Raw genomic sequence first — 25260 nt, 5'->3', positions numbered from 1 at the left:
TAAGGCCTGGTCTTCCCACACCACAGAAAGAGGTGGTAGAATGCCACGGAAGAAAAGCCAGAATGGCCTCTTCTACTTCATCCTGAAGGTAGGGAGATGCCATTTTGAGTACAGTCTCAAAAGTGCGTACAGTTGAGTGTGTACAGTTCTGGTCACCATATCTTAAGAAGGATGTTGTAGAACTGGAAGAGGTGCAGAAAGGGCAACCAAGATGATCAGGGGATGGGAGCACCTTCCTTATAAGCCAAAGCTACAGCATCTGGAGCTTTTTAGTTTGGAAAAGAGGCAACTAAAGGGAGACATGATAGAGGTATATAAAATTATGCATGGAGTAGAGAGAGTGGGCAGAGAGAGATTTTTTCGCCCTCTCTCACAACTCTAGAACCAGGGGTCATCCCACGAAACTGATGGCCAGGAAATTCAGGACTGACAAAAAGAAGCACTTTTTCACACAGCACATAATCAATCTATGGAATTCTCTGCCACAGGATGTGGTGATGGCCACTAGCTTGGATGGCTTCAAACGGGGCTTAGGGTTAATTTTAGGGTTTGGCTTCAAACTGGGCTTAATTCATGGAGGTCAGGTCTATTCATGGCTACTAGTCTGGTGGCTATAGGCCACCTCCAGCTTCAGAGTAGGGCTTTGCAGAACGTTCCGAGCTCAAAACATTTGGACTTGAAATGGATTTGAAATGTATGAACTTGAAACAAAACACTCTTCAAATGAAAGGCCTGTTTCGAGCTTGAAGTGGGATCACCCTGTGGGCACCAAGTAAGGGATACCAAGGGCAGCAAGGGGTGGCGAGAGGTACTTTAACAATAATTACCTGGTTACCACCCATACCTGCCAGCCCCGTGAGCAGCGGTGCCCCACCTGGCATCTCGCACTGAGGTTGCCCCGTCTACGGCGCTCTTCTGGCTTCTGTGCACATGCACCCAGCAGTATGTCCTCAATGCCCTGGCCCTTGATTGCTAGAAAGTAGAGGAGGAGGAGGGAGCAGCAACTGTGGCAGCTTCAGCAGTGGCAATCTCACCAACCATTTAGTGGTTGGCTGCTTCCCTAGAGAAGGTGCAGGAGCGGGGCTGTAGGTCAGTGGCAGAGCACAGGTTTTGTATGCAGAAAATCCTAGGTTCAATCCCTGGCACCTGTTGGTAGGGCTGGGAAAAACCCATGCCCCAAACCTAGCAAGTCAGCTTCAATCAGAGTGGACCAGACTGGGCTAGATGGACAAATGGTCTGTATAATATAAGGAGAAGGTGGTGTCATACATTTAGGCAGCTGTTTCAGCAAGGTGCATCCTCCTACACCCCCCCCCCCATGCTCCACAGTCCTTCTCCCCAGGTTGAAGGGAAGTCTGATGTTGATGAGTGACAGCATGGGTGTCCAGTAGAAGTGAAGATCATGGGGATGGAACTTCAAGGACCAGAACTTCTTCTGGCTGCAGAAGAGGGCAACCAAGATGATCAGGGACCTAGAGCACCTTCCTTAAGAGGCAAGGCTACAACACCTGGGCTATTTAGTTTTTTAAAATACGACTGTGGGGAGACATGATAGAGGTTTATAAAATCAAGCATGGTGTGGAGAAAGTGGACAGAGAGACATTCTTCTCCCTCACACATAACACTAGAACCAGGGGTCATCCCATGAAATTGATTGCCAGGAAATCTAGGACCCACAAACGGAAGTACCTTTTCACACAATGCATAATCCACTTGTGGAATTCTCTGCCACAAAATGTGGTGACAGCCAACAACCTGGATGGCTTTAAGAGGGGTTTGGATCACTTCATGGAGGAGAGGTTTATCAACGGCTACGAGTCAGATGGCTATAGGCCACCTCCAGCCTCAAAGGCAGGATGCCTCTGAGTACCAGTTGCAGGGGAGTAACAGCAGGAGAGAGGGCATGCCCTCAAGTCCTGCCTGTAGGCTTCCAGCAGCATCTGGTGGGCCTCTGTGTGAAACAGCATGCTGGACTAGATGGGCCTTGGGCCTGATCCAGCAGGGCTGTTCTTATGTTCTTAAGGACTGGGGGCAGGAAACCACCCAGCTTCCCAGCAATGGGATGCAACTGTCAGGGAGGAACAGCCATTTTTCATCAAAACCAAGTAAGGGGTTAAAGTAATCAAGTTCTGAATGTGGGCCAGCAGCAGCTACTGGCCTTGTCTCATGAACGTCACACATGCAGGACCTCAGTGTGAACTATGCCTCCTCATTAATTCCAAACGGAGTAATAGTTCCTGGCTAAAGAGCCTGGCTAGTAATAAAACTGAGTATTGTGACCCGCGAAAATTCGCATCACAAGTCCATTATTTGCAAACGTCTCCATCCTTGCTATATGCACATACACACCCAAGCAGGAGCTCTTCCTGGTTCTCACTTCTGTCTGTCATCCGTCATCTCCCCACTTCCCCCCTCCCGCTGAACAAGTCTCCTAATTTAGACACTGCAGGGTTTAACATGTCCATGAGGTCATAAAGACTCTCCAGAGAATGCAGGCTGCATTTTAAAATGCTTTTTAGAAGGAAATTTATGCAGAGGAGATCAACATACACATTAAACACAAGGTCATGCCTCCAGGCCTCTGCACCGTATGCAGTATAACTATGCTGGCATGCTTAGCATTCCTGTCTACTCAGCCTTTCTGTTCAAAGGACGAAAAAGGAGATGTTCCCCACCTCCTATGTTTGTTTCTGCAGTGATGGGGAGCATCCATAAATAATTTCTTAACAAATCATAACCCAACACATTGTTGTCCTTCTGTAACAAGTTTATGGGCCAAGATGTGGCCTGTAGAAACCCTGTCTTGGAATCAGTAGGAAGAAGAATGCTCCACAGCCAATCCCGAAGCTGAATGGTGTCAGGATTGGCCCAGACATCAACATAGGAACATAGGAACATAGGAAGCAGCCATATACTAAGTCAGACCATTGGTCCATCTAGCTCAGTGTTGTCTTCACAGACTGACAGCGGTTCCTCTAAGGTTGCAGGCAGGAGTCTCTCTCAGCCCTATCTTGGAGATGCTGCTAGGGTGGGAACTTGGAACCTTCTGATGCTCTTCCCAGAGCGGCTCTATCCCCTAAGGGGAATATCTTAGAGTGCTCACACTTCTAGTCTCCCATTCATTTGTAACCAGGGCAGACCCTGCTTAGCTAAGGGGACATGTCATGCTTGCTACCACAAGACCAGCTTTCCACCCATAACCTAGAAGAAGGGATGACTTCTGGTATCAGAAGGGATGACTTTGGATACTAAATTCCTAGGACCACCAGCCCCAGAGATCTAAGCCTAAGCCACAGAAGCCTTACCACCATCAGAGGCTGCTGTTCCCACAGAGGATTCAGAGGACATGCCAGTTTAGGTGCCCCTCAACCTGGAACCACCCGCCTCATCCTTAAGCCCCAGGGGAGGAGTCACTGTCATGCTTATTCTGAGTTCTGGCTGAGAAAAAGCACATTATTGGCTGCTTGCCTTTCAATGGATGGGTCTCTTCAGGAGGAGGGGAAATCAACATTAAGGCCTCCTCAGCAGTAGGTTATTCACCCACATTTTGGGGGTGTACTGGCTTGAGGGTAGGACTAGGACTGGGGAGATCTGAGTTCAAATCCCCATTGAGCCATGAAACTCACTGAGTGACTCTGAGCCAGTCACTTAACTCTCAGCCTAATCTGCTTCCCATGGTTGGGAATTCCTAGCCTAATTAACTGCCTTACAACAACCACTAAGTTACTTGCTGGGAGGTTTTATATATATATATATATATATATATATATAGAGAGAGAGAGAGAGAGAGAGAGAGAGAGAGAGAGAGAGAGAGAGAGAGAGAGTTTCTGCCATCTTGTTTTGTTGCATGTATTGCAGGGGTCTATCAAGGTTGGAGAGGGCCCTGGGACAAAAAGTGAAAATGATCCCCTGCCCCACTTCTTCTCCTTCCTGTCAGTCAGCCTGAGGGAGGGCTGGACTGAACCAGAGCAATAACCAACCAATCAGGAGGAGTGGCGGAGGGAGGAATGCTGCTTGATACTCCTCCTCCCTCTATCGTGGAGAAGACTCATCTCCCTTGAATCCAAGATGAATTGCTAGCAGCGATTCAACTTGTTGAGGAGATGGTGTCTACCCAACACCAAGCTGTCACTCATACAAGCTGTCACTCAAGTAGTGTTGCCCCTCCCTCAAGAACCCAGGGATATTTGTGCCCCCCGTTCAATTATAGTTTTGCCCCCAACATATAGGGACCATTCAGATGTTGTTAAGAACCACAGGTTCAGTGAACCCACGGCTCTCTTGCCTGTCTCCCAACCCCCTCCCAGATGAGCCGGAGCTACAGTCTTGGAGTCTGGAAGGGGGCGGAAATTGGCTGCACAGGCTTTCTGAGACCCAGGAAGGAAAGCTGCACCAGCCAATGAAGTAGGGATGTGCATGAACCGGTTCGGAGGTCCTTTTCCGTACCTCTGGGCTGATCAGGCAATCCGGGGATTCGGCTGGTTCAGTGGTGGTGGGGTTACCTTTAAGGAGCAAGGAGGGTGCTCCTAACCCCCCCATGCCGTGTTTCCCCCGCTGGCGCTATGCCAAAAATCACTGGTGTAGGGTGGCGGTGTACCCTCTTGCTGCCCTGGTCAGCATCAGACTGGAAGTGGCCAGTGCGCATGCGCAACGTGCACATGCGCAATGTGCGCACACGCACCAGCCACTTCTGGTCTGACTCTGACTGGGGCAGCAAGAGGTTAGTCTGCCACCCCATGCCAGTAATTTTCAGCACAGTGCCAGCTGGGGAAATGCAGTGTTGGGGCGGGGGGAAGAGCACCCTCCCCTACCACTGCTGAACCGTCCATCTGCCAGTGTATGCACATCCCTACAACGAAGTTAAAGCAGCAGGAGGAGCTTTCTTCCTTAACTCTGGTTTGGGCGAATTGCCCGAACAAGATGACACAATCCAGCCTCCAGTTCAGTAAGTGTACCTACTTCAAATTGAGGGTTCATCCAGAGGTTGGGGGCAGGAACCATAACCATGGTTGGGTCCTGCAACCACAGTTATTATTTATTTATTTATTTATTTATTTACACAGTCAGACAGGTGTTATTGACTGGTTTGTTTTATCCAGACATCGAGTCCTTCCCAGGGACCTGGAAAGGCTGAATTTTATTGTCAACGTTGCTGTTGCTGTTGTTGTTGTTGTTGTTGTTATTTCAATTTCTATACCGCCCTTCCAAAAACGGCTCAGGGCAGTTTACAGAGAAATAATAAATAAATAAGATGGTCCCCTGTCCCCAAAGGTCTCACAATCTAAAAAGAAACCTAAGACAGAAACCAGCAACAGCCACTGGAGGGATGCTGTGCTGGGGGTGGAGAGGACCAGTTACTCTCCCCCTGCTAAATAAAGAGAATCACCACGGTAAAAGGTGCCTCTTTGCCCAGTTAGCAGGGGTGACTGGTAATTGAGTTCCGATAATTCAGACATCACGCGGGGCCAACCTGAGGCAGTTGTACCTCAGTTTCCGTGTGACATCTGAAGGTGGCCATAGATTCAGCCACCTATACTCAACCCCTATAGTAAGCCAATCTCTTTCTTCCTGGCTAGGAATTAGTGCTTCAGAACCCTGTCATTTTGAGAGGAAGAAAATGTTTCCCTGTTTTGTGAGGTCCATGTCAGGATGCACAAGAGGCACAGGGCACATTTCAGACCTCTTTGCTTAATGTAACAATTCCATTAACATAACAGGCTGGCACTCTCTCCGGCTCCCTTCTGGACTCATAAAAAACGCTGCATTGTCCTAAGAAAATACACTTTGCCATTTCTCTTCCCAGAAAAAAAAGACCCAGCAGGATGACTGGAGCCTATTAGTAAGATTGGAGCTAAATGATTTATTACATGGTGCAATAAAAACAAGGGTGGGGGGGGGGGATAAGAATGGCCACCATGGGCTATGTTCCCCTTTGTGTTTATAAATATACCATTCCCATAAATAAGTTTTTGCTCGGCACCAAGAATCATTAGTATGACCTCTGAAGGAGGATACTTAACAATATTGGTTCTACTTTAATTTGGCTCCAAAAGACAACCATTTGCTAACTACCCTTGGCCCTGTAGGATCGCCTCGGGAACTTGACTCGTCCTAAGTCCAGATGGTTTTGAAACAGGGGCCGAAAGGCATGAGGCTAGAGGACACAGGATGGGCCGCACCACTGTGTACATGGAAGCAGCAGTGCCACTGTGCCAACCTATGGCTGCAGGAGCTGCATCCCTGCAGTTTCTCCCATTGTGGCAAATGGGTCAATGGGAGAAACTGGGGTGACACAGCTTGTGCAGGCAATAGTTGGGACAGCAGTGCCTCTGCTTGGGTAAGTTGCCCGAGGAGTTGCCGGAGGAGAGCTGGTCTTGTGGTAGCAAGCATGACTTGTCCCCTTCGCTAAGCAGAGTCCACCCTGGTTGCGTATGAAAGGGAGACTAGAAGTGTGAGCACTGCAAGATCTTCCCCTCAGGGGATGGAGCCGCTCTGGGAAGAGCAGAAGGTTTCAAGTTCCCTCCCTGGCTTCTCCAAGAGAGGGCTGAGAGAGATTCCTGCCTGCAACCTTGGAGAAGCCGCTGCCAGTCTGTGTAATCTATACTGAGCTAAATGGACCTATGGTCTGACTCAGTGTATGGCAGCTTCCTATGTTCCTATGTTACATATCACTGAAGTGGGGGTGGGGGGAGGATGTTTGTCCCAAAGCGACTCACAATCTTGAAAAGAAAAGGAAAGGAAAGGAAAGGAAAGGAAAGGAAAGGAAAGGAAAGGAAAGGAAAGACACAAGGGAGATACCATCAACCATCACTGGAATAGATGCTCTTTTGGAATAAATAGAAACAGTTGTTCTCCCCCCAACTAAATATAAGAGAAGTGCCATGGTGCCTCTTTATGGAGTTAGCAGGAGTTTTACCAATTTAAACTAAACTAATCTAAATTTTACAAATCTAAATTTAGACTTTACCAGTTCTAGGTTTTTAATGCACTGGGCTTTCCAAAGCCCTGGGGCAGCGACAGAGAAGGCCTTGGCCCCCGGACAAACTGGCAGCAACTGTAACCGGACCTTAGATGATCTTATTAGGTAGCAGGGTTCATGACAAAGAAGGCAGTTTCTTAAGTACCCTGGACCTAAGCTGTTCAAGGCTTTATAGGGAATGACCAGCACTTTGTATTTCTCTCAGAACATATTGGCAGCCAGTGCAATTTTTTCAGAATTGGTGTTATATGTTCCCTTTGGGTTGTCCCAGAGACCAGCCTGCTTGCCGTATTCTGTTCCAGTTGCAGGGGTGTAGCAAGGTTGGAGTGGGCACAGAGACAAGATTTTAAAATGGGCCCCCGCCTCCACAATATACCATCATCCTAAATTAATTTTTTAAAGGTCTTGTAAATTGTGGATGATGCAAGTCTATTAATGGTACTAGAGAAAGACATGCTGTTCTGGTAGCTCCAGGTCTGAACACTCACATCAGTTTTGGAGGATGGATACAACTGAAGGAAGCCCGCGTGGGTGCGTGGCTGGGGGAGTCAGTCATGTGACTTGCCGGGGGGGGGCAAGGCAGTGGCCCCCAGACAACTGTCTCCCCTTGCCCTATTATAGTTACGCCCCTGTCCAGTTGTAGTTTCCAAACTACATACAAAGGCAGCCCCACATAGAGTGCATTACAGTACTCAAGCCCGAAGGTCACCAGCATATGTACTACTGTTTGTGATATAGGAAGATGCTGAAAGGCATCATCTCATACTGCATGGGAGGAGGCAATGGTAAACCCCTCCTGTATTCTACCAAAGACAACTACAGGGCTCTGTGGTCGCCAGGAGTTGGCACCAGCTCGATGGCACACTTTACCTTTACTTTACCTCCAGAAATGGGCATGGCTGATATATCAGCTGAAGCCGATAAAAAGCACTTCTAGCCACTACCTCAGCCTGAGAAACCAGAGAGAGTTGGGGGTCAGGAGCATTCCCAAGCTTTTCAGATGCTCCAGGGCTGATCCCTAATTCATTTCTCTTCTTAGGGGGCAGGTTTGGAACAATGCAAAAAATGTTGTTTTGGGACTGGAAGACCCAATTCTCCATCATTGATTAGCCCTAAAGTGCAGTATGTGGCCTTGGGTCAATCATTGCGTCAGGGCTGTTTTGAAGATGAATGTGGAAATTGTAAAGAATCTAGTACACTGAAAAAGCACTATAGAAATGAGGAAATAATTACCCACTTTTAAAGCATCTTTTCCTAGAAAGAAGAAGAATTATGTCCTCACTGCAAGGTAAAAACCCTTCAAATACAGATCTTAAATATTTCTGTATTGATTTTAATTAGCTACTATAGTGCACACTTCAGCTTGTCTATTTGATCTCGTCAATTTTCAGGCTGTCTCCTAATGTTCAGTTTTAAGTGCCTGTTGAAGTACAGTTTTTAATTGCCTATGAAATGCTTTTAAAACAACGCTACAGATTTAACAATGAAATACTGCTGCAAAAGAAAATGTTGCAAATGTATGTTGAAAGATTTGTTGGGAGCCTGATATGCACACAAAACTGCTTTATCCTGAGTCAGACCATTGATCCATCTAGCTCAGGGTCATCTAAATTTATTTAATTTATTTTTATTTTTACACTTATATCCTGCTTTTCCTCCAAGGGGCTTAGAGGCCACATGGTTATTTTTATCTTCATAACAAGCCTGTGAGGTAGATTAGGCTGAGAGTGTTTTGGCCATTGGCCGTAAATAAAGTATCTATCTACATGACTGGCCCGGAGTCACCCAGCGAGTTTCATGATTGAATGGAGATCTGAACTCAGGTCTTCCCGGTCCTAGTCCAACACTCTAACCACTGCACTATGCTGGCTCTCTACATTGGCTTCAAGTCAGAAGGGTTTCAGATAGGCCCTGCTCACCTGGAGATACCAGGGATTGAACCTGGCACCTTCCACGTAGGCTGCATTCACACGTAACACAAAATCGGAAGTGAAGGGACCTCCGGTTTCAAAAACTGCATGTTAGAATGCAGGCAACTGCTGTTTTGTACAAAAATGAACCCACAGTTTCTCTCCCCTGACAGAAATTTGTAGTGAGGTCCACTGCCTGGATCCCCGGTTCTGCAGTGCCAGCGTTATGTCCAAATGCTGGCACCACAATCTGGTTGCGTGGCAACCAGAGTTGAGGAAGGAAGCTCCTTCCTCACTCCAGCTGCTGTTGGTTGCCAGGGCTGTCCTTCAATAAAGAAGGAAGTCTAGGCAACCAGTTCCCCCTCCTCTCCTCAGTCAGCAGGACTGCAGTTAGATCGGTCTCCATGACGTCTGAATTTGGATGGGAGAGCAGGGGAGGGGGCATATAAAGGTGACCATTTATAATATGCTTACCTGGAGGTGGCAGAGACTGAACCCAGCACCTTCAGCATACAAAACAGATGCTCTACCACTGAGCTACAGAAGCTCCTCTTAATGTGCAGTGAGTAGGGTTGTGACTGCCAGTCACCTAATGGTGCAGTGGGGAAATGGCTTGACTACCAAGCCAGAAGTTGCTGGTTCGAATCCCCGCTGGTATGTTTCCCAGATTATGGGAATCCCCCAGCAGCGATACAGGGAGATGTTGAAAGGCATCATCTCGTACTGCGCGGGAGATGACAATAGCAAACCTCTCCTGTACTCTACCAAAGACAACCACAGGGTTCTGTGGGGCCGTTTGTCACAGGGCCAGGAGTTGACACCGACACAATGGCACACTTTACTTTAGGTATGAGAGATGAAGTTGTGCTTGATGTGAAAAACCCATGAAGCACAAAGTTGAACACAACACACCAGATCTCTGACTTGCCTCTCCAGGGATTTCACATCTGAATGGGGAGGGGGCAGCTCTTCCATGAGGCAGGGTGAGGCTGTTGCCTCAGGCACAGACATGTGGAGAGGTGAAGGAGACATGCAGGGGCCCCTCGACACACAGGCACGACCTGCAGCCAGCATCCATTAAAGAACAATGGTTCCCAAAATCCACTATACTAGCTGGAGTCCTTAAAGGGAAAATAAATGGGCCTGTTTAAAGTAGAAGTGGCGGCAAGGGGCCAGGCAGCTCCAGAAGAAGAGAAGAGGACATTGTGCTGTTCTCTGCAGGACCAGGTAAGGGAAGAGAATGGGGAACATGCAAGGGGAAGGCAAGGAAAGGGAGCGGGGAGGCAGGAAATGACAGAGAGAAAGAGCAGTGAAAAGATGGAAAGGGTCAAATACCATGTCAGTAAAATGTCAGATCCATTCTGATGTGACTCCGACAGTTTTGGGGAATCAATGTCAACAATTTCTCTGTTGTGTTGAGTTGGAATGGATATGACATCTTGCACTGTGCAGATTGAGTGTGTGTGTGTGTGTGTGTGTGTGTGTGTCATATTGTCTTTGGTATCAGGTTTTGGACTGCCCCAGGGCTGTTAATCACCTGGGCTGGACACAAGGAATGGTTGGTGTCCAGCAGTCCTCCTAATGTGTTGTGTACTTTTTCACACAATGCATAATCCACTTGTGGAATTCTCTGCCACAAGATGTGGTGACAGCCAACAACCTAGATGGCTTTAAGAGGGGTTTGGATCACTTCATGGAGGAGAGGTCTATCAACGGCTACTAGTCGGAGGGCTATAGGCCACCTCCAGCCTCAAAGGCAGGAAGCCTCTGAATACCAGTTGCAGGGGAGTAACAGCAGGAGAGAGGGCATGCCCTCAACTCCTGCCTGTAGGTTTCCAGCAGCATCTGGTGGGCCACTTTGCGAAACAGAATGCTGGACTAGATGGGCCTTGGGCCTGATCCAGCAGGGCTGTTCTTATGTTCTTAATGGCTCACCGTTTGTACAGGCTTGGCCTATGCTAAACAGCTTGGGCTGCACAATCAGGATGTAAAAGGCCTTCCTAACAGGATAATTGCACTCATAATTCTGAAGAGGAGGTTTAAGTGGGTAAGGAAGGCAAGCAGGGGGAAATGCTGTAATCAAAGGTAAGATTCTTATCTCACATTCTTAGGAATATGCCAAAAAGAGCACACCCTTGAAATTAGCTTGTTTACTTGCCAGGCAAAATAAATCTGTAACGTACTAGGTTGTGTTGTTCACAGGTGTTACCCCCTTAACCTTAAGATGATGTTGGTGAATTCTGAACTAGTGGATTGGCACGATCCAAGGGTTGAGATCCGCTCTTAACCACCCGATGAGTCCCCTCCCTCATTTTACTGAATTCCCCCTCCAAATCTAATTATCCATCACCTTAATTCCCCCCAAAAATTTCTCCCTGCTAAAAGTGTCTTTCCCCTCCCTCCAAAAAAAATTAAGTGCCTCAAGTTTCTCCTCCATCTTGTAGGAATTTTGTTTTAATTCTTTTATTTATGTTAGTTAATTTTCCCCCTCAGCATTGCCTGGCCAGGGCTTAGATGTTGAGATGGATCTTGCCCTAGTTGGTTGTCCACTGAACCAGAGATAAAATACATTCCATTAGTCTGCAAAATTCCTACAGTCTTCACCACTGGTATGATGATGTCATTTAAGTGTGTGACAAGGAAAGTGCCATGCCCTGTATTATTGAATATAGGCCCTTGAAAATGTATTGTACATGCATTTTATCTAGGCATTTAGGCAGTAGTATTGCTAGTTCGGCAATGGGACACTTACCCTGGCCATAAGCAGTGGGCATCCAAGGTCATATCACACACTGACAGTTTTTAAAATAATGGTGAATTATTATGCTTTCTTTTCCATTTAAAATAATTAGACATGCTTTCAAGTGATCTATGAAAACGTTGTTGTTGTTGTTGTTGTTTGGTGTTGTTGTTGTTACTAGGTGAACCCGCACAGAGCATCTGTGCGGTAGTTCACTTCCTTTTTGGGGTTAGTTGGGAGAATTTGTTTGGCTGGTCCTCCCACAGCTCTCTCACTCGCTCTGTCCCCCCAACAACAGCTCTCTTGCTCGCTCTGCCCCCCCACACCGCCTCTCTCGCTCGCTCTGTCTCTCCCTCTCGCTCTGTCTCTCCCCCCGCCTCTCTCACTCTGTCTCTCCCCCGCGTGCCTCTCTCGCTCACTCTGTCTCCCCCAACCCCTCTCTCACTCTGTCCCTCCCCCCGCGCCTCTCTCGTTAGCGCGTCTCTCCCCCGTGCACCTCTCTCGCATGCACTGTCTCTCCCCCGGCGCCTCTCTCACTCACGCTCTCTAACCCCTGCGCCTCTCTCGCTCACACTGTCTCTCCCCCGGCGCCTCTCTCGCTCACGTTGTCTCTCCCCCTGCGCCTCTCTCGCTTGTTCTGTCTCTACCCCGCGCCTCTTTGGCTTTCGCTCTCTCTCCCCCGCGCCTCTCTCGCTCGTGGTCTCTCCCCCCGCACCTCTCTCGCTCACGCTCTCTCTCTCCCGCGCCTCTCTCGCTCGCGCTCTCTCTCCCCCTGCGCCTCTCTCGCTTGCGCTCTCCCCCCCGCACCTCTCTCGCTCTCTCTCCCCCACGCCTCTCTCGCTCGCGCTGTCTCTCCCCCGCGCCTCTCTCGCTCATGCTGTCTCTCCCCCCGCGCCTCTCTTGCTCGCTCTGTCTCTCCCCCACACCTCTCACGCTCGCACTGTCTCTCCCCCGTGCCTCTCACACTCGTGCTGTCTCTCCCCCATGCCTCTCTCGCTCACGCTGTGTCTCCCCCTGCGTCTCTCTCTCTTGCTCTGTCTCCCCCCCCCCCACTGCCTCTCTCGCTCGCTAGAGTCTGCAGCCACCACCGGTCGCCAGGCCAGGCCCGCCAGTGTGGGCCGGCCAATTCTCCTCCTCCTGGGTGTGCCAGCCAATCAGGCGCCTCCACAGCCCAGCCAATCAGCTGGGTTGCCGGGACGCATTTTCCCCAGGCACACCTAGGAGAAATATATATAGAGATTATTATTATTAATTCGATTTCTATACCGCCCTTCCAAAAATGGCTCAGGGCGGTTTACACAGAGAAATAATAAATAAATAAGATGGCTCCCTGTCCCCAAAGGGCTCACATTCTAAAAAGAAACACAAGATAGACACCAGCAACAGTCACTGGAGGTACTGTGCTGGGGGTGGAGAGGGCCAGTTACTCTCCCCCGGTTAAATAAAGAGAATCACCACGGTAAAAGGTGCCTCTTTGCTCAGTTAGCAGGGGATATAATTAATTAATTTATTATTATTATTATTTATTAATTACATTTATATCCCATTCTTCCAAGTAGCCCAGAACGGTATATATGGTAATGCTTATCCTCACAACTACTCTGTGAGTTAGGTTAAGCTGAGAGCGAAGTGACTGGCCCAGAGTCACCCAGTGAGGAGATTCTCACAATCAGCAAAAAGCAGTCTAAGGGAGCCTAGCCCACTTTTGGACAATCGTCTGCTGCCACAGGAGCCACACGGCTCCCAGCAGCAAACCCTCCTAATTCCCCCCTCCCCTTAGACGAGGTTAGCGGAGTGAGCGCTCTGCTAACCCCATATTTTTGCTCGTATATTGCTGTGGTGGGGCTCTGCACCATGGCAACACATGAGTAGACCCCCGGCAGGAGGCTGAAACAAGCCTGCCAACCCTGGAGGTCTCTCCAGGATGCCCCACACACTCGTGCAGGGCATCCTGGAACTTCTGGGGGCTGCACAGCCCCCGATCCCCACAGCCCCCACTAGCTCCATGACGGAGCCGGTGTGGGTGGCCGATCCAGCCTTCCTGGTCTGTCTGGGGATCGTCTGCAGGGAGAGCGGGCTAAGCCCGCATACCCTCTGAAGGCGAGTCTCACCGATCATGAGACTCGCCTCAGTGAGTTTCATGACTAAACGGGGATTTGAACTTGGGTCCTAGTTTGACATTCTAACCACTGCACCACACTGGCTAGATATTACCAGGTATGTGCACGAATCACGATTTGAAGTGTGATTCGTAACACATCCACTGCCCCTTTAAAATGGAGGAGAGCAAAGTGCATACCTGCTCCTCCGCGGCTGGCCGCCATTTCCTGAATTGGCGGTGCTCCTCCCAGCTATCTTAGTGTGCTAGCAGCACTCTCTCCCAGCTGCCCCCATGCAACACCAGCATGCACATGGCTTTGGTGCATGAACAGCAGCCATGTGCGTGGTCAACAATGATGATCCCCAGGCACATTCCAGCATTGCGCAACAGGGCAATGGTGCTGGGAGGAGTGCCACTGATTCAGGAAGTGGCATCGAGCAGAAGAGGAGCAGGTATGCACCTTGCTCTCCTCCACTTCAAAGGGACAGGGGATGTGTTATGAATCACACTTCGAATTGCTATTCGTGCTCATCTTTAGATATCACTTGCTTAGAAGCTGGGTGGGGGCAGGGCAGAAGGGACATCACTGCAATTTTTCATTGGCCCTTGGGGCCTGCAACCGAACAGAGTAAAACACATTCAGCTGCTGGATACTGCTGGCAGAGAGGAATTAAACCAGTGACATGACTCTGGCCACTTGCTGGTGATTGGAAACCACTGTGGCAGGATTCTGATGCTGAGTAGAGGCCCTATGGTCATACAGTTATATACCTGAAGGGCACATTCTTATATTGTGCCCAATCTGTACAAATCACGGTAGAGGCCTCATTTTGGTTGGGGGAGACAGGGCCCGCGGGCAAGATCATGTTCCACTTCACAGAATGGAGAGGATCGTGAGATTAGGGTTATCACCGCACATATAATATGACTAATATTTTGTGTGACGACAGATCTCAGTAGATAGGAGCAGTGGCAGGGTGAAGTAGCATCTGGAAAGCTTCCTGGTAGATTGAGATGGTGATGGTGACGACGACGACGACGACGATGATGATGATGATGATGATGATGCTGTGGTGGTGGTAGTGATGCACCTTTTCAAATTTCTGAAAGCAGTTTATGCAACAGAAAGGTTCTCAAATCAGCAAAAGGGAATAGAAGGTGGTTCCCTGTCCACAAAGGGCTCACTATCTAAAAAGAAACACAAGGGAGACACATCAGCAAGACCCCATGGGAAGATGCTGTGCTGGGCTAAGTAGGGACAGCCACCCTCCCTCTGCAAAACAAGGGCATAGCTAGAGTTGAATGGGGGGGATGTCCCTGGCCCCTGAGGGAGGGGAGGGCCCCATCGACTGGGTGAAAGCTTGCTCTTTTCTCTCCCCCTCACAGCTCTCTGAAGAAGAGGGGGGCAGGAGCCCATTTTCATGTTTTGTCCCAGGGCTCACTCTAACCTTGGCAAAGATAAGAGAGTCGCTATCCTAAGGTGTAAGGGCCCTGTTTCTAGATAAATGTCAATACAGTTGGTCCTCAATATTATTCATGGGCGTTCTGTTCTAGCTTGTATTAGGCACGAATACGGAAACAGCGAATAATGAAACCCTACCCTTATGGCAATCCAGGGGTTGGGTTCCTGCTCATACAAAAAGGGCTAAATGAGCAGGGCAGGGGAGAGATAAGAAAAACAAGTCGTTCTAGTAAGAACTAATCAACCTATTTTCCTTTCACTGTCTCTATAACTGGACTAAATTTGGTACAAATTAAGGTCCAAAAGTTAGATCTCTTGCACCTCAAATATTCATGTGTCCGCCATCTTGGATCGGGGTGGATGACATCATTACAAACTACACCATCGAGGTGTCCCTGTGAGTCACTCACTACAACTGTACCAAATTTGGTTCAAATTGGTTAGACAGTCGTCAAGGTAGTGCCCATGCGCCTCAAAATTTCACACATCCACCATCTTGATTTTGTTTGGATGACATTGTCACAATCTATGCCATTGAGGTGTCCCTATGTATCTCTACAGTTGTAGCAAGTTTGGTTCAAATCGGTTAAGTGGTTCACAAGTTAGCTTACTAGCACCTCCATAGTTTATGCATCTGCCAATCTTGAACTGTTGTGGATGACATCATCACAAACTATGCCATTGAGGTGCCCTGGTGTGTCACTCACTGCAACTGTACCCAATTGGGTTAGACTATCCACAAATTAGCCAGCTTGCGCCTCAGACATTCATGTGGGTGCCATCTTGAATTGGAGTGGATGACATCATCACACACCAGACCATTTGAGATCATCACAAACTACACTGTTGAGGTGTCCGTATGTGTCCCTACAACTGTACCCAATTTGGTTCATATTGGTCCAGGTGTTGCTAAGTTGATGGTGGGGGCACACGGACACACACACACAGAATGCCGGGTGATCTCATAAGCCTACTGGAAAGTAGGCTAATAAAGTACTGTACCTTGCTCTCTAGGTCTCCAGCAATGCCCCTCACAAGCCTCACTTCCGCTGATTTTCTTTGCAAAAAATTGTGGAGAAATATACTTTTTTAAAAGAGCCACAAAATGGCGCTGCACTGTAAAATGGCAGCTGGAAATGACATTGGAAGTCATTTCCAAGTCATTTCTGGCCACTCAAAATTGAATAGGTGAATTTTGCCTATTTTTAATACCGTGGATAAAGCAATTGGGTCTCTAAGACCCATTCTCAGGTGATTGAAACGACGGTTGTTGAAACTGTGGATACCAAGGGCCACCTGTATAATCTTCTTCTTCTACGGCTACTTTTCTTAGCACTGGTAAAGGTAAGATCCCAAGCTCCCATCTTGAAAAATCAAGCACCATACTTTCTTAGAGAGAGGGAAGAACTTGAAGTCAAGGTGACCTTAGAGGTCAGTCAGTGGTGGGACAAGACATCTGCTGACCAAAGCTGACAGACTGCACCTAGAGTCTGCACATTTACTGACCTTTCTCCTGACTTGGTGACTAATAAAATTGATGGTCCGCCCAGAGCAAACACTGCGGTCAGCTTTGCGATAGTCAATATTTTCCTCCTTAGTCAATAAACCCGGATACCATTGTAGCCATAGTCAATATTTGGTTGTAGTTATAATAAATGAATAATCAGCTTAATTGGCCACTGTGCCATGGAAGCAATGACCAAGAGGTAGGAGTGAGGGCAGAGACAAGAAAGGGGGGAACTCTAAATGAGATGCAGGAGCAATATACAGAGTTGAGCAAACACGCAAAAGGTACAGATAAGGTGGCAGATGGGAGTTCTCTCTCTCTGCATGAGCATTTCATACCAGCCCTGCCCCTTTTCTCTACCCCTTTAGAAAATATTGTGGCAAAGAACGTTTGGATCCATATGGACAGCCTGAAGGTAAAGGTTGTTCCACACTCAGTATTTCCCAGAAGGTGTGAAATGGATGTAATAAGAATGAATGGCTTTGGCAAGAGGCAACTCAGAAGTTCTTTCTTTTCTTCTGGGCTCTCTTCTGAGCTTGTTTAGCTTATGTCAACTTTAAAGCACAAAGCTAACTGAGCAAACTGAGCAAAGAGACACCTTTTTTAAAGTGTTGGTTCTCTTTATATGGCAGGGGGAGAGCAACTGGCCCTATCCATCCCCAGCACAGCATTCCTCCAGTGACTGTTGCTGGTGTCTATTTTAAGTTTCTTTTTTGGATGGTGAGCCCTTTGGAGAGAGGACGCCATTTTATTTATTTATTTATATCTATGTAAACCACTTGGGGAACTTTTGTTGAAGAGCGACATATAAATATTTGTCATATTCGTATTTCCAAACTTTGCACCTATCCATACAAGGGCATTCTTGAGAAATAATCAGAAGAGGTAACATACTATTGATCATTTCTACAGCTCCAATTTTACTGAAACAGTAATGGTTCCACCAAAACTGACAAAACAACCTGTCTATTAATATCAAGAAATGTGAATACATTGATTTATGACAACACACAAGACTTACGTCTGTCATCACTTGACAAAGAGTCTTTTCTAAATGGAGGTTCACCAGTTCACCATAGTGTATGTGGACGACTTTACTGTCAACTTGATTACAGACTTCATGTGCTCTGTTCATGATATACAGCCCATGGACTTTATCACTTATCTGATTATATTTATTATGACATCTATTGTTCGTATATATCATTGTATTATGTATATTTGATTGATTCATATTGTATATATTTCACAGTAATTTCCATCTTATTGTGGTCTTTCTCTATCTACTGGTTATTTTTATGATCTTTTTGGCTTTTTTGCTCTGAGTCAGACCATCTAGCTCAGTATTGCCTACACAGACTGGCAGTGGCTTCTCCAAGGTTGCAGGCAAGAGTCTCTCTCAGCCTTAACTTGGAGATGCCAGTGAGGGAACCTGGAACCTTCTGCATGCAAGCATGCAGGTGCTCTTCCCAGAATGGTCCCATCCCCTGAGAAGACTATCTTACAGTGCTCAAACATAGAGTCTCCCATTCAAATGCAAACCAGGGCAGACCCTGCTTAGCAAAGGGGACAGTTCATGTTTTCTAGCACAAGACAATGTATGAATTGTCCCCTTTGCTAATCAGGGTTTGCCCCAGTTTGCATTTGAATGGGACACTCTATGTCTGCGCACTGTAAAATATTCTCCTTAGGGAAATGGGGCCGCTCTGGGAAGAGCATGCAGAAGGTTTCAAGTTCCCTCCCTGGCATCTTCAGATAGTGCTGAGAGAGACTCCTGCCTGCAACCTTAGAGAAGCCGCGGCCAGTCTATGTAGACAAACTGAGCTAGGTAGGTCAGTGGTCTGACTCAATAGAAGGCAGCTTCCTGTGCTCCTGTGTTCCACACATACATGCTTATAATCCAAGGAACATTTTGTGAATGTCACAGATACGGTAGTAAGTGCTGACATTTACCTTCTTACAATTGTTAATGTTCACTGTTTTAACAGGGGTGTCATCATTCCCTAAATCTTGAGCCTTCACTGTTAATGGTGGCAAATTTGTAAAGATAACACAGTTACTGTTAACTTTCATACAAATGGATAGGGACTTTGTGTGTGTGTGTGTGTGTGTGTGATACTAACCCCATGAACTGGACATGGTTTTCTCTTGCCAATTCTTTCTTTCCCTCTTCTTCTAAAGGTAAAGTTGTGCTGTCGAGTCGGTGTCGACTCCTGGCAACCACAGAGCCATGTGGTTTTCTTTGGTGGAATACAAGAGGAGTTTACCATTGCCATCTCCCGTGCAGTATGAGCTGATGCCTTTCAGCATCTTCCTATATTGCTGCTGCCCAATAGAGGTGTTTCCCATACTCTGGGAAACATACCAGTGGGGATTCGAACCGGCAACCTCTTGCTCCCTAGACAAGATACTTCTTCGCTGTGCCATTAGGTGGCTTCCTCTGTTCTTCTTCCCTTAGCTTTTCTATACTCAGGTTTCCCTTCCTCCACCATCCCCCGCCCCTTCCCTTCTTATGGAGTTGTGAAATTCACATTTGTTTTGCCACTTGAATTATTCATTTTCTATGGCTTGGTGTTAAATAACCCAGATAAACTGGGTTATTATATGATCCTTGAAAAAGTTATCAGCAGAAGGAGGGACCAAACCATTCATTCTTGGCTGAACCACCCTGTGAATTATCATCATAAGCACTTGCAAAGATAAATACCATGACCAAAGCTAGACATCCTGTATTCTATCTCCCTCTTTAAATTCTGAGAGGAGATCGAGAGGTATGGTCCAGAAAGATGCACAATGACAATCTCCAATTGCTTGTGAGAAAGTGAATGAAACAAAATTATCCTGGTGGCAAAGCAATCTAGTGATGTGATATCCGATCAGGTTGGCATCCTTACAGAAGAGACAGACCTAGGATGAAAGAAATAATATGTGGCTGTATATCCCCTTTAAAACATAAGCTACAGCTCAGCCTGACTAGCTTACCCAGAGTGTGTTTTCTGCTTGTGAAGACACAAATGATGGCAGAAGAAAAAGAAGAGGTGGACTCCAACACAGTGCAGGATGATGTGTGTGCCTCTAAAGATTATATTTCCTGGGTAAATCCTGCACATTCACGTCCACTTTTTCTTCTGCTTTCCACATGTCTGTGGCACATGGTCATAACAGCTTTTGGGAGGGGCAGGTTTAAGCAGGGGAATCGGCATAGGGCAAAAGATTAACTTCTCTCTCATAGGAACATAGCAAGCTGCATAGGAGTCAGACCATTGGTTCATTTAGCTCAGGATTGTCTACACAGACTGGCAGTGGCTTCTCCAAGGTTACAGGCAGGAGTCTCTCCCAGCCCTACCTGGAGATGCCAGGGAGGGAACTTGGAAACTTAGGCATGCAAGCATGGAGGCACACTTCCCAGACCAGCCCCATCCCCCAAGGGGAATATCTTACAGTGCTCACACATGTAGTCTCCCATTCAAATGTAAACCAGGATAGACCCTGCTCAGCAAAGGGGACAATTCATGCTTGCTACCTTAAGGAAAGTACATAGGAACATAGGAGCAAAGGAAGCTGCCATATACTGAGTCAGACCATGGGTCCATCTAGCTCAGTATTGTCTACACAGACTGGCAGCAGCTTCTCCAAGGTTGCATCCTGTCATGTCCCTGCCCCTCAGAAATATTTACTGGGACTTCCAATGTATTTCAGTGCCTCTAACTGTGTATAGCTCTTTTCTTCAAACATCTGAATAGGGCTAATGTGGGCACATTTACTGTTATTAGATGGACAAAATTATTCACCCCAAACCCTCCCTTTTTGCAGACTTCTATACACATCCCATAAAATCACCCATCACCTGTGGATGAGATTAGTCGCCACCCATTCTTCAAAGTCATCACAAAAATCCACCCAGATCCCAAAGCACCCCAAGAGTCACCCCATCATTTGAATGTGGCTTAAATAATAATAAATGAAGAAAGTTGGACATACGTCTCTCAGAATTGCAGTGCATCTCTCATTTTGTGAGTTCAGTGTGAATAATCCGAGTATGTGGTTTCCCAGGTTAGTTGCACACATTTTTCTAGGGAGTTGTTGAGTCTGTCTGGAGCAGGACAACACCACAGGTATGTTCTTAATTTCAAGAGATCAGCTTCTTTGAACTGTAAGAGCCTTTGGCGGTGGGGTGGCTGAGCCTAGCCAAGCAATGAATTTCATGAGGATGGCTGAAGAAAAAAACTTCCTGATTCTTTCACAGGCATATCAATGTTTGCTGAAGCCATGTTATCTAAGCTAAGGATTTGGGTCACATCTTTAAAAAGGCGATTAAGAAAGACAAACAGATCCCGTGGAGACAGTCTCCCATAGCTTCTGGATTAGTCTCTGCAGGTTGCAGCCACCAGATTTGAAGGAGAAAAGGAGATTCAATGGACTATGGTGACCAATATAAAAGGTTAAGCACTGAAAAGTTACCACTGAGTTAAAATTCAATTTATATACTGCATTTCAAGTGTTCCGAGGCTTTCACATAGTACATCTAAATGATCCTTACTTCTAAATGGTCAGACAGGTCAATATGGTTGCATGCTTCACACTTCTCTGAGTAGTAAGACATTCCAGGAATAGTGCTACTCGGGTGCTACTCCTCCCCTGAGTAGCCCTGATCCACAACCCAGGCTGAAAGTGAGGTAGGACGACAAGTATGCACCTCCTATGTCTCTCTGCTCGTGTGGGTCACCATGCTACCAGCAGCTGCTCCTGAGCTGCTGGCAGCCATCTTGAAGGGAGCTGAAGGGAGAAGCTAACAGAAGTCCAAAACTTAGGTTGGGCAGAGACTAACAGTGGTATACAATTGCCACTGAAGAAGTCTTGATGCAGTCGAAACGTGTCTGGCAAGAATACAGGAGAGATCAGATGCTAGAAAGATCACGACAGGATGCTTCATCTTCCAGCTAAAGATGCTGACTCTTTGCTAACTGGGCAAAGAGGCACCTTTTAATGTGGTGATTCTCTTTATTTAGCAGGGGGAGAGTAACTGGCCCTATCCACCCCCAGCACAGGGCCTCCAGTGACTGGAGTGTACTGTCTGGTGTCTGTCTTATGTTTCTTTTAGATTGTGAGCCCTTTGGGGACAGTGATCCATCCATCTTATTTATTTATTATTTCTCTGTGTTAACTACTCTGAGCCATTTTTGGAAGGGCGGTATAGAAATAATAATAATAATAATAATAATAATAATAATAATAATAATACACAATAATGAGAACATTTATGCACACTTCTCCCATTCAATTGGCAATTTTGAATATGAACTATTGGATTTAATATGGAGAGTACCTTGATGGCCATTTTGTATTGGTTTTATTGAGATTTATACTTATATTTTTATTGATCCAGTTCTATAATCCTTTATATAGTTGGACACTGTTTTTAAACCATACAGTTTTATTATTATTGTATTAAAATTTTCATATATTATATTTGGATTCTTTTTTTAATGCTCTAACCATCTTGACAATAGAGCCAGGAGGAAGGAGCAGCCAGGCATCATAGAGCTCCCCCACTGTGGGATATCTGGCCACCCCAGCTTCCTTCCCCACCTCCCATTCACCTCTGGGCTTGCCACCATGTCACTCATGCAGGTGCATGGACAGCAGAGCCCTGATCAGGCTCTGATCATCTGGGGGAAGGCAGGTAGATTCCTGCCTTCTCCCTAGCCCACTCCCTTGTGGTTGTGTGAACGACCTTGACATCTTTTAAATATTTGCTTTAAATTACCAATATACAAGTGGAAATTAAGTGGAGGCAAGCAGCAAGCACACTTACAAGGCAGCAGATCTACAACCCTATAAGATTCCCCAGAGGAAGGTTTTGTATCCTCAAGGTGCCTTTAGCGAACTCACAGCTCTTTCACTAACCCACCCACCTCCTGCCTCCATCTCTTTCTATCGCCAGGTGAAGACCTTTCTGTCCACTCAGGCTTTTTACATTTTAATTTTTAAAATGTTTTGTATTATATTCAGTGAGGTCATTCACACAATCAAAAACTGTGTTCTACTTGCGTTTGGGAGCGGTGTGTGCTCCCAGTTTTCGGAGGTGCGGAAGCAAGGTAAGAGGAAAACCTGGGTAGAAGTGATTGTGTGGAAGCAAGGTAGGAGGAAAAGCTAGCCGGGTTTTCCTCCTGCCTTGCTTCCAGACCTCCAAAAATAGGGAGCACACACAGTTTTTCGATTGTGTGAATGACCTTATTTGTGTGTGTGTTGTGGTTTATTTTTTTAATGTTTTTTTATGTTTTAAACATTGTTTTGTGAGCGCCCAGAGAACAATTTGTTATGGGGCAGCTAACAAAGTTTGTTGTTGAGGATGATAGGAACATAGGAACATAGAATGCTGCCATATACTGAGTCAGACCATTGGTCTATCTAGCTCAGTATTGTCTTCACAGACTGGCAGCGGCTTCTCCAAGCTTGCAGGCAGGAGTCTCTCTCAGCCCTCTCTTGGAGATGCTGCCAGGGAGGGAAACTGGAACCTTCTGCTCTTCCCAGAGCACCTCCATCCCGAGGGGAATATCTTACAGTGCTTACACTTCTAGTCTCCCTTTCATATGCAACCAGGGCAGACCCTGCTTAGCTAAGTGGACAAGTCATGCTTGCTACCATAAGACTAGCTCTCCTCTCTGTCATCATTTTAATTTATGTAAACTGCCTCAAGTCAAAGGAAGTCAGGCGGTCAATAAATTTGCTAAATAAATAAATAAAATATAGCATTCTGCACTTTCCAATTGCTTCACATAGACTATCTTAGCAATCCTCCTGGCAGCCCTGTAGGGGAGGCCAGCAATATGGTTTCCATATCTGAGAGGCTTATTTAAGGCCTCTCAGTGAGTTCATGGCCAAGACGAGATCTGAACCTTCCAGATCTCAGCTCATCTTCTTCCCCACTCTGCAAAGGTTACGTGGCATCGCCTTAATGCATTTGCTTCCCAGACCATTTGCAACAAAGAGGAACCTAATTCACCTTGTGGTACACTGCAGATCTAACTTATGGAAAAGATACTCACTCGTTAAAACTCAAACAAACAATCTCACATGTAAACAGGAAGAAATAAATCAATCAGCAAACATCCAGCATTCTGTAGTGCAGAATCGGAACTCCTTTCGTGACATTAAGAGTCCTCAAAATCCAACACAGAAAGGAAAAATGCAACAAGCAAAGAGCACAGGTGTTCATCTCAATGGGTGAGGTTTTTCCGAGAACCTCCAAGGTCCAGGTAAGAGCAAGAAGTCGAGGTCTGCACGCCCGTTTCACGTAGCGCAAGCAGCCAAATGACCAGGAATGCATGGGGACAGGCTTTGCGAGAAGGAACTGGCCATCCCCCTGGTGGAGACACAACACACTCACTCAGCATCCGTGGTGCAGAAGTTCTCCTTCCGAAGTCCAAGGAGACTGACCAGTGGCGCCCAGACTTGCCTTCTGAGGAGACCGACCAGCGGACTTCCAGCCGACCATAGAGTACGCAGAGCAGAGCCAATGTTGTTGTGGCAAATGGCAAAACAACTGTTTCTACCCACACAAAGAACCACACACAAACACACACTTGTCCCCCTCTTGATTAGAATAAAATTTGATCAAAATGTGTTAAGATCGACAGACTCAGAAAAATCACTTTCAGGCTCATATCCAGCCCATAGGCCACCAGCTGTCCATCCCTGTTGAAGACATTCATTGGCCGCTTTTGCATGTAACACAGAATCAGAGGTCCCTTCACCTCCGGTTTCTGAAACTGCCTGTCCAAACGTGGGCAACCGCAGTTTCAGCAAAAAATGGACCCATGGTTTTCCTTCCCGAAATGAGAATTGTATCTTCAGTCTGTAGTGAGGTCTACCGCCTGGACCTCCAGTTCTGTAGTGCCAGCATTATGTCCGAACGCTGGCATTGTATTTTTCTTATTCCCCAACTAGAGTTGAGGGAGGAAGCTCTTCCCTCGCTCCGGCTGCTATTGGCTGTGTGGGCTGCCCTTCATGAAAGAAGGAAGCCCACACAGCAAGTTCCCCTTCCTCTCCATAGACAGCAAGATTGCAGAGAAGGAGCTCTCCATTTCATCTGAATTTGGATGGGAAAGAGGAGGGGTGTGTGCATGGAACTGCAGGTCCACAGTTATAAATTATGTCTGAAGGTGGCTGACATGAAATACATTTTAAAATGCCTTGTTTCTGCTACATGTAGCTTGATTCTAAGCAAGTTTACTCTGAAGTAAGTCCCACAGTGTTCAAGAGAGATTATGCCTTCATAAAGAGACATCATTAGGGAGGTAGGAAGTTGCCACTTACCAAATCAGACTGTGGTCCATCTAGCTCAGTATTACTAGCAGTCCTCTGAGGTTTCAGGCAGGAATCCTTGATAGGAGTCCTACCCACTTTAAACCTGGGTAGCTGATCAGGGCTATCCTGGGGAGGAGTGGTGGGAAAGGGAACAATCCCAGGACTGCAGATGAGCAGCCCAACCTTGACTTGCCCTATCCTACCCAACCCAGGTAGGGCTGGTCATGAGAATGACCTCATTCACTTCTTCA

The sequence above is a fragment of the Hemicordylus capensis genome, chromosome 6, assembly GCF_027244095.1.
Source record: "Hemicordylus capensis ecotype Gifberg chromosome 6, rHemCap1.1.pri, whole genome shotgun sequence".
NCBI lineage: Eukaryota > Metazoa > Chordata > Lepidosauria > Squamata > Cordylidae > Hemicordylus > Hemicordylus capensis.
This window is presented reverse-complemented; position numbering follows the sequence as displayed.